This window comes from Sabethes cyaneus, chromosome 1 (assembly GCF_943734655.1).
Source record: "Sabethes cyaneus chromosome 1, idSabCyanKW18_F2, whole genome shotgun sequence".
Lineage (NCBI taxonomy): Eukaryota > Metazoa > Arthropoda > Insecta > Diptera > Culicidae > Sabethes > Sabethes cyaneus.
The window spans coordinates 149,542,586-149,554,114 of record NC_071353.1 but is presented as its reverse complement, the minus strand read 5'-3'; positions in this window follow the sequence as shown (position 1 = coordinate 149,554,114).

The following is an 11,529-nucleotide window of genomic DNA, read 5'->3' as shown; positions in this document are numbered from 1 at the left end:
TCGTTGTCTAATGCAGATAAAGAGTGCAATAGGTCTGAAGCAGGCAACAGTAATTCAACTAGCGGAGCATCCATAAAATCAAACTGCAGGAAATCGTTAATTCCCAGCTGAAATATCATTGTGGTCAAATCGGTACGCTAAAGTTTTGGAACCAGCATCGGAAGCGTTTTACGTTCCATTCTAGTTTTTGAGATGAAGACTTTTTGCTCAACAAATCCTGGATTAACCACATAATAAATACCATCGACTGTGAGCGATGTTTTCGTTATGTCCGTTCGTAGTGTGTCAGCAACTTGAATAACAGACGACTGAAATGAACAAAATTGAATAAACATTGAAATACGACAAAAATTAAATACTCACTTCGTTCGTTCGTTGGATATGCCGTAGTTTCGGGGTAGTTTAAAGGCCGGCCGAAATCTTCCGATCAAGTAGGACGTCATAACTGCTGGTAGAAGTATAGATTTTACGATTGAAATATTTCAAAGTCTCGGAGTTGCTAATTGTGACTCTGATCGGTTTTAGAAGTCTATTGTGCTCCAGTGTCTGCTGACGGAAATAGTTTGACGATGGTCTAGCTCAGTGGTGGCCACGGTACAAGCATATTGCGGGCTAAATCAGATCTCCCCAATAGATCCGCGGCCCTAAATGACTTCTGACATTAATAAATTCAACCTATAGTGTCCGTCCGCCATCTATCAAACCAGTTCGCGGGCCGCAAAGGCCAAATTCAAGAGCCGCAGTTTGGCCATCACTGGTCTAGCTGGTGTTACATAGGATGTCATTTTGAATTATTCGACTGAAGGTACCGAAAGTGTAATCCTCAATTCCCGACACGAATCAGCCATCGTTGGCAGTTCCAGAACCTGCTTTTTGTTTGTACGTGTGGCAGGATGTTCGAACTGGTTTGTCTGATCATCTGGATGCTACGCTTGTTCCGCACCTGCCACTCTACCGGTCAGGAAAAATATGTACTAACTTTTGATTCCTGTCGGTCTACTATATTGCCGCTTTCCTCTGTCGAAACGTATTTAGGGGAAGGGCGGTAAAGACGGACACCTTAAGGTAAAGACTCAATATCTACTCAAATATAACTGTATTGATCCCAATTTTTGTATAAACTGAACCTTTAAGTCTCTGTCTAATAAAGTTACAACGTGTGCTGGAAAATTTCTTCCAAAATTTATGCATTTTTAATATTATAAACATCATGTATAAATCAGAGTTTCTGCGCATGGGCGGGAAAGACGGACACTTGATATGGGAAAGACGGACACTCGCAAAAAGGTGTCACGCGTCGTTGAATTATCAGTATTAAGAAAAATTAACATATTTCATAATGTATTTAGGAAAGGATTGGTTTGGGAAACCCCCTTCCCGATCCACCCTTTGAGCGAGAAAATAGAAGGGTTCCCTTCAATATTTTAATTGGTGACGAATTAATCGTTTCTAAAAGTTGGCTCATTCCAACTGCTATATGACTTCTGGTTACTTTTACATATATAATATGGAAGTATTTGCAATGTTAAATCGTTGTTGGGCGTTGTTGTGAACCCATTTTGTTCAAAATCTGTGTGTCCGTCTTTCCCTACCGTTGGGTGTCCGTCTTTCCCGACTTGGATACCATTTTTTCAAACTTCAATAACTTTTTACTGAATATTCAAAAATTCACTAGGTTTCCAATGGATATTCAGTGAAAGATCAAACTAACGCAATGTCGTCGGTTTAGCATGAATATGTTGTTTTTTAACGATTTACCGGGCTATTTTCTTCACGCACAAAATTACATCGGTTAGCGTATATACGCATTTTTTCTTTGTTTTGCTTATAAATTTGTCAGCTACGCTGCTAAAAATCGACAGTTTAGTTCAAAAGTGTTAATTCAATCTATAGAAACATTTCCCATCATTGATTTGCTTCAAAAAATTATTGTTTATGAAATATGACAAGTGTCCGTCTTTACCGCCCTTCCCCTACTTCTGTTTTTTTTGCTGAAATATCCAGTAAAACACTGTACCTGGAAAACAACATATTAGCCTCAACCGTTTGAAACAGTCCTAATCGAGTTCATTGCTGGTCCTAAAAAGAGTTATTATGGTGTATTTGAAGATAATAAAAGATGATTTTTCTATTTCTTTACCTAAAGCACAAATGGTGCTTCCTGTAGTTCGTACGGTATGGAGTTATGATGACGGCGATTAAAACTTTGGATTGATTCTTTTTTTTTCACTGGCCTAATAAAATAAAAAGTTTCACTGGCCTGTGGATTCCGATATAAAACATCTGTTGGTGAGCAAACCGTGATCATTGTATTGTATTTACGACGAATTAAGAAGATCTATGACGTGGATCTTGGACCCGGCAACAATACCGTTCGCACAATAGAGGCTAAATGTTGTGATTGCTGGATGGTGTTGGCTCATTCTTAGTTTTTGTAAAGAGCTGCAATCCGGTTATGTTCGATATTTCGGAAGCAAGTAACAGATGCAAATTTTCTTAAAAATATGTTGCGGAAAATATAAAGAAAAAGAAAATATTGTACCCAACAAATATTTTTGTTATATAACAACTTATCAGGCGTTTGCTACTCGGTATTAGCTATACAATGGTTTTAATAAGGTATATACGAGGGGCAAGACACTGTTGAAAATATATTACTTTTCCCTATGGAAATATTTTTTCAACCTTAATATATTGACCCTTCCCACCCATAATATAACCTAAAGCCCTATAAAGTTACATTTATTTATACATTTATAGGGCTTTAATGGGGCGTAATATATTAATATATGATAAATATTATGAAGTGTCTTCCCCCTCGGGTATATACTATTAAACAAAAATGTTTGTTGGGTATACAGAAAAATGAATTTTGTCTGTTCTGCATGTGCCTTATAGACTAGGAAACTACTAAACCGATTGGAGTGAAAATTTGTATGCGGTTTTTAGGGCCAGGGAAGGTTCTTATTGTACTAGCTAGTGCTGCTAATGAAAATACGTCTGTGCCGCCCAGTTGTAAAGTTTGTACTTCCCAGTATGTATATTAATTAGCATATCCAAGAATCTATGTTTACTAGATCAACGGATAATAGAGTTTATAAATATTTTACTATACTACACAGAGTGGCTCCCATACAAATAAAACCCAAATTTTACATATCTCGAGAACCAATCAAGCAAATTGAACCAAATTTTGGATGAGGTGGGGTTTTCCCTTCTCTGGAAGGGGTTGTACTCACACAAATAAAGCGGATATTTTTGCAAAACTCAAAAACTAATTGAACTCGAGAAAAATTCTTCCATAAACATTAGTCAATATCAAGATCACTAAAAACTGCTTATATACACTAGATGATTCAGGGCGAGATGGCCGCAGGTCGCGAGTACTGCCGGCGGAAGCGCTGACCACTACGAGGGGGGGCAGTCCCCAGAGAAAACACCTCTGTCTAGGTTTATTTGTTTTCCTAGGTCTACTGCCCTCTATTACTTTCCTTCAGTTGGGTCCGAGCGAGCGACGGCGGGTAAGTGAGGATCGCACCCGCGAAATAGTACTTTTCGCTGAAAGGGTTTTCGCGAAATGGTATTCCGCTAACACTATATTCCGCATTATGGTCAACTGAGAATTGGTTTTCCGCGAAAATTCGGCGAAATGTTATATAATCACGGTGAATATTTAAATACTATTAGCTTTATTTTATCTGCCGTAATAATAATGGTGGGAGCAGCCACGTAGCCAGGGGGCCTGGCGGCCTTGGCCCATCCCCCGAAATATTTTGGCTCACATTTTTATCGCGGCACTGCAAGAGATCTGTCGCAAAGGCGAGAAGGTGTGGAGGATCCGTGGCGGTAAAGCCAAATTTTTCCAGAGCGGTGGAGCGATCGACGAGCTGGGAACGGGCTTCGTAGTATTGGGAAAAATGCAGGATCACGTAATGGACTGGAAAGCGATCAACGAGAGGATGTGTGTGCTGAGGATAAAAGGCCGTTTCTTCAACTACACCATCATAAACGAGCATTGTCCATACGAAGGTAGACCCGACGACGAGAAGGAAGCGTTCTATGTGCAGCTGCAGGCAACGTACGACAGCTGCACACGACAGGACATCAAGATCGTCATCGGCGATATGAACGCCCAGGTCGGCAGGGAAGCAATGTATAGACCGGTGATCGGGTCCCATAGCCTGCACACCGATACGAACGACAACGGCCAGCGATGCATGATCACCAGCGATGGTGATCAGAAGCACTTTCTTTTCCCACAAAGATATCCAAAAAGCCACCTGGAGATCACCTGACCAATGAACTTCGAACCAAATCGACCATATTCACATCGAGGGCCGGTTTTTCTCGAATATCACCAACGTACACTCCCTACGGGGTACGGATACCGACTCGGACAATTACCTAATAGCAGTACACGTGCGCTTAAAGCTAGATGCTTCGACCCTCGAAAACGGGTGGAGTATGATACGCTCGGCCGTCAACGGGGTCGCAACCTCGGCGCTAGGAGTGGAAACCTCGAGCGGAACCAAAAAAGTGGTCTCTAGGAAACTCCGGTAATATACGTGGGAAAGGCGAGACCACACGAAGCCAGCTCCCCCTCGATCCAAAGTGTGTTCGGCTACTGGTAGTAAGAAAACTACGGCCTCCATGAGGCAAACCTCCGGTAATTCCGTCTCTCCTAAATGCCAGTGAGCGGAAAAATCACAAAAATACAGTGCAGATAACCTTCCACTTGCGAAAGCTGTTTCGGGCGTAATTTTCGGGAGGTTTATCGAACACGGTGTGGACCTGGCCCTGGGGTGACATTGCGATTCTCGTTTCGAGTGATTTTGGTTCGTTTCGACCACGTTAAATGAATGGGCGAAACGAACTAAAATCACTCGAAACGAAAATGGCAATACCACCCCTGATTCAAGAGCCCTGGGTCTACAAAGGAAGAATACAAGGTATTCAAACAAGAACATGTAAGTTCTTCTATGATGACAAATATGATCCTCCGAGAGCTGCTGTCTTGGCCAACGCAAACATTAATTGTTTGCCCATTACAGAGTTCATCAAACGAGACATAGTGGCGATCAGAGTTGAGGTATCAATCGCCAAGGGAAATCCGATATTATCGTAGCATCGCCCCATTTTCCTGGAGACGTTCCTAAGGTTGCAACTCAAGAGGTTGCGGCGTTCGTCAAATTCTGCATAGAAGTCAACAAAGACTGTATTATCGGCTGCGATGCCAACGCTATCGCATTTTGTGGGGAAGCACCGACCAGGGGTGTGAAATTGTCAAAATTTTGCGGACTAAACATCCATGAATGGCGACAATTTGGAACCAGCCAGCGTATCGAAAATAACAGCTAATAATAGTTAAATTATAACTAAAAGGCTACGTTTAATTGCTTTCTAATTAATTTCAGTTGTTTTAAAACGAATCAACCTTTAAGTAGGTCCCAGCACCAAAGGTATTAAAACCAATGAGTGGGACATGGACAATGTATGTGATTTGACAGCCACACCACCTCGCTGGCACCGACATCAACAATCGAGATGAGTGCCTTTTAGAATTTCTCTCGTTAAACAATATCGACATTGCTAATAAAAACAATGAACCTACATTCATGAATGCTATGAGGCAGGAACGAGGGGGAAGACACTTCATAATATTTATCATATATTAATATATTACGCCCCATTAAAGCCCTATAAATGTATAAATAAATGTAACTTTATAGGGCTTTAGGTTATATTATGGGTGGGAAGGGTCAATATATTAAGGTTGAAAAAATATTTCCATAGGGAAAAGTAATATATTTTCAACAGTGTCTTGCCCCTCGGGCAGGAAGTCTTGGACCTGATCTTGTGAGAAGCTAAGAGGCAAAAGGTTTCGAATTTGTGGGTTTTGCTGATGATTTGGTCATCATGTTTCTTTGAAAATTCGACGACGTGATATCGGATAGAATGCAGAGGGCCTTGGTGTAGTAAAGAAGGCCTGGGCATCAATCCCTCTATAACAACAATTGTTTGTGTTGTTTCACTAGGAAGAAGAAACTGAAATTACAATCTCTACACCTTAAGGAAGAAATTAAATGTAGAGTCTCGTCTCAGGAGTAATCCTATACGCTAAACTATCTTGACACGCACACTTAGATTTAATAATTAGCAAGGCAGACTGCCTTATGGGTATGTTCTAGACTGGTAGGAAAAAAATGGGTCCTCAAACCAAAAATGGTGATGTGGGTCTATACCGCCGTTGTGAGACCTAAGATAGCTTATGCCTCGTAGGTATGGTGGCCAAAAACTAATAAAAGCCACAGCTATTGAAAATTTGAACAAACTTCAACGATTATCATGCATGGCCGTAACTGGAGCAATGAAAAGCACACTTTCAAAGGTTCTAGAAGCTATCCTCCACTTACTACCCCTGTACCAACATGTTAAGTTAGAGGCTAAGAAAAGTGTCCTAACACTTAAACGATTGAAGACAATACTCGACGGAGATAAAACCGGTCACTTGAGTATCCTGAATCTTCTACCTGTTTGTCGGTCCAGCTGCGGAAATGAATAGTGATTGGATGGAAGCTAGAACCAACTATGACATCCCATACACATTAAACGAACCCTCACGTTCGGTATGAGTTGGGGAGGGACCTAGCCTCCACAGTGGTTCAATCAAGTTCTATACCGACAGGTCAAAAATGGAAGTCAAAATGGGTGCTGGAGTGTACGGTCCCAGAACAAGAATATCTGTAGCTATGGGAGACTGGCCCACAGTCGTCCAGGCAGCGATAACAGCTATAATAGAATATAGGGTCAGGTGGAGCAAGACGGGTCACCTAAGGAAAGTACCCGATGCGTTTTTCTACGAATTCAATTTTAAGCAGCTTATCATTTATTTAGATAAATCACTAGTAATATAAATCCAAAAATAACCAAAATAAATAAAACGAAACAAAATAAAAGTTATATCAGACAAAAAGTGAAATGTCGGAAAACTACCCTTTTGCCGCATTAACTATTTTGTGGATAAAATATATGCCGGGCCAGCTAAAAACTTATTTAATAACAACAATAAATAAACTCAAAAATATAGATATATGGACAAACATAGAGTGCCACACAAGTCTTTTTCAGTCTAACCCATCTTGCCCCTATTGAGCTGGTAGAACAAAATACATGTTTATTTAAAACTTTGTAGTATATAACAAACTAGCTGACCCGACAAACTTCCCCCATTGCTTAGCCTGATAAAATAAAGCGGATAGCATTTAGATATTCGCCATCATTGCAAACCATTTAGCCGAATACCATTTTGCGGAACACCAATTCTCGGTTGACTATAACGCGGAATATAGAATTTCGCAAAATACTATTTCGCGAAAAACCTTACGCGGGATGTACCATTTCACGGAAAATCTTTTCGTAGAAAGTACCATTTCGCAGGGGTGACCCAACTGAAGGAAAGTAATAGAGGTCAGTAGATCTAGGAAAATAAATAAACCTAGATAGAGGTAATCTCTACGGGGGGCTGCCCCTCACAGTGGCCGGCGCTTCCGACTGCAGGTCGCCGGCAACACTCGCGGCGTGTGGCCGTCGCACGCTGAATTATCTAATGTTACTATTGATAGTTTTTGGTGGTTAATCAATAACAAGATTAATGTTTTATGAAAGAATCTAAAATTGCTCGAATTCGATTAGTTTTTAGTTACGCAAAAATTTCTGTTTTATTTGTATGAGAGTCCTTATCCCCCTACCACAGGGGTGAGGGGTCTCAAACCATCATTAAAAGAATGCTGGCTCCAAAACCCCCCCACATGCCAAATTTGGTTCCATTTGCTTGATTACTTCTCGAGTTATAAGGAAATTTGTATTTCATTTGCATGGGAGCCCCCCCCTCCTAAAAACCGAGAGGGGTCCAATTTCATCATAGAAAAAATTCATGCCTCCAAAAACACCCACATGCCAAATATGGTTCCATTTGATTAACTAGTTCTCGAGTTATAAGGAAATTTGTATTTCATTTGTATAGGAGCCCCCTCTCCTGAAGCGGGGAAAGGTTTCAATTCATCATAGAAAACATTCTTGTCTCCAAAAACACCCATATGTCATATTTTGTTCCACTTGCTTGATTAGTTCACGAGTTACGAGGAAATTTGTGTTTCATTGGTATGGGAGCGGCACTAAAAGCCTTTAAAGTTTTTAAGTGCTCCTCAGAAATTGTCTGGGATTGCAATTGCTTCTTACGGCAACTAAGCCAAGTGAACTCGGTAAAATTGTACTAGGTTCCTGGTCATTGCGCTATAGAGTGGAATGAACTTGCAGACGAACCAGCCAGATGTGGATCTAACCCTCCATTCACGGTTCCAAATCCATTTCGCTGCATCCCTGACTGTGTGCTGAAAAGTGAGCTGACACAACGGGAGAGCCGAACAGGCATGGCCAATTGGATGGCCGTACAATCCCTCAAACAATCAAAAAAATTATAACGCCGTGTATTAGGGTTACTCAAAAGTTGACATCAAGAAATCTCAGCACGCTTACCGGTCTTGTGACAGGACATTGTGCGAGTAAATACCATCTTCGGAATCTCGGTTTCGTACAAGATAACATTTGTCGCTTGTGTAATGCCGAGCGTGATACCTCGGAACACTTGCTCTGCAATTGTGAAGCACTAATAGGACGTAGAGTGCAGTATCCCAAAAATGGTCTACCAGAGCCAAGGGAGATCTGCTTTGCGTCGCCGATCAAGGTAACAACGTTCAAAAACCAAGTCATCCCTGATTGGTACCTGTCTCGCTCCAGCTACGAGCCTATTACTTACCTAACAAGTGATAGGTAAGCTTGAAGCGTACAGTAAAAGGAATAAACGGGGCATAGCACAATAGTTCAAAATAATGGACGCAGTGGTAAGAGTACTCAACAGAAGAGGGAGTTTCATAACGCAATTCTTGACAGTTATTCAAGATCAGTGTTATCGCTCAGAAGTACGAAAAATCGAGCAGAGCAATTTTTCTCGGTGACGGTAATTGCGGCTTTTAAAAGTAGAGAGTGTTGGTTATTGGGTTATTAGGTTAGGTTACATGCTATACATGAAACTAAAACTGGCGGTTGCTGAAGGACTCAACAAACCACCTACTCATGGAAGAGAAATTAATGTATCTAAAGTAATTGCTCAGATTGAGTAATTTTTATAAAAGAGAATTTGAAATCAAAGCATATTAATAGCTAATACAATAAAAACATTAAATGCATACCTGTCTGTAAGATTCTTGTGTTTCGCAACTTTTGATGCAATTTGCAATCTATGTTCAGTAATGATTCTCTGCTCAATCGCTTGCGATAGTGCTTTTCCACTCGCGCCTCCACATATTGCGATCTCTCTAAGGCCTAACTCAAGAGCATGTTTGTCGCTTAAGGATTACTCGATCTGTATAAAACATTTCAATTAAATTATGACTATTAAATTTTCAACCGTTACTCACCAGGTCATTGACTAATTCACAAGGGTATATTTTACGCTCAAGGATTGCAATTGGCAATCGTAAAGCCATAGCTTAGCCAGTACATTTCCTAAAAAAGTTATTTATCACAATTTGCTCCTAGTAGTTTGCGTCTCATGTGTAGTAATCCAAATATACCTGACGAATATTAAAGAAAAGATAATACCAATAATTCATACAATCAAAAAATATCGAATACTACCTATAGATGATGGTCTGCATGCAGATAGGATATATAAATTGCCTTTATTACAGTTCCAAATATACGTTTCCAACAGTCTATCCCGCAGCTCCCTCGCCGCAGTCAAGTTAAATGGAAATATTTGGACATCATTTCGCGTTTTATCCAAAAACACTTCACGGACACGTCTAAACCACCGATTGAACTGTTTAGAGCGGAAGTCCAGCACCATCCGCAATTAAAAAAATAAAACAGACAAGCTATAAATAACACCGATTACACCATAACAGTTTAGCAGTTTGTTTTTGTTAGTACACTACACAGCAAAATAATTCAACCTGTTTTCACGTACACAGAAAATAATTTAATACAATTTGTCACTTAAAGATTAGATTTTTTTTATTATTTGTTTTGCACTAACAAACTGTTCATAATATCAAAAAAATTTTAATAAAAACAAAAAAACTCACAACTAAGCACATCACTCGTGACTCAAATTTTTCGTAATGGCGGTGCGGTTTCAAATGACAGAAAGAAAAAGGGCAAAATAAACATAAAATTGTCATCAAGAAACGCGTTTCTATAGTCGGTTGAAAAGCACTAAACTTATATTGTTACGATAACCCATAAAAATGTTAAAACTACCATGATATTCTTACAGTTTGTAAGTTACCAATTTTATGGTCCTGTTGACAATTCAATATTGTTATATCAAGCTGCAAAAATATTGTCATTAGAAGTATGAGAGAAAAGTCAATTTAACCACGGAAATAGTCAGCGATTTGCTTGTTGTCATAGTAGTTTTAACCACGAAACTTCTCAAGTTGACAATAATCATGGTAAGCGCTACAATATTGCAATATAGTTAAGATGACCATGCATACATGTTTCGCATTACCATGGTTTTTTTCTCAGTGTAGTGTTGCAAGAGAAGAGTGCCAGATTTTATGTATGCAGAGTTGTCAAAAAGATTGTTCGCATATTACGAACGCAATTTATAGCGGCCACCATTATAGCGCGTAAAAAGCTGGATAAATCTTGATTTGGTTAAATTACGCATTTCAATCGAAAACGGGGTTTCAATTGAGAGATGTGAATATAATATTCAAATAAAGTATGGTTTAAAAACTCGTTAATTTAATCTTTAATCGTTTTAACTTTCATGTCCATATTATTCGCTAAACGAAATGTACAGAATGTTTTCGGATAGGTAGATAAGTGCGCAGCGCAGCACGAAAGAAAGAAAAAAAGCAGAATATGAGTGGGGTGCTCGGCTGTCGGTGTTTCGCCCGGTGCCGCTGGGTGCCCACTCAACACATATAAAACCGAACCTAACAAAAAAAATCGGCACCGATGTGCGGAGTCATATTTGTTCGTACGAGAGTCGGCGAAGTGCACTGAAACCGGGTGCGTGTGATGTATGAACGAAGGAGAATGTTTTAGCACGGCGTGCGGAGCGGCGCGTGCCTTCACATGTTTGTTCCAAAGCAATCCTCGATTTGGTCTACTGTCAATTGCTCCAACTAATATCTCACCCATAACGATGAGAAACAGAAGCGGTGAGAAAATGCAGCCCTGTCTCACGCCAGCAGTAACCCTTATGGGGTCGGACAAGACACCGTCTTGCAAAACCTTGCACGAGAACGCCTCGTGCTGAGCCCCGATTAGATGGACTAGTTTATCTGGAACTCCTCTACGCCTAAGTGCGCCCCCGTACATGGCCGTATGCAGTACCTTTTTCCAGCACAGAAGCCATCACAAGTACACCTGGAGGTCACCAAATCAGACAGAACCACAGATCGACCACGTTTTGATCGACAGTCGGCACTTCTCAGTCAGATCCTATCGAAGTGC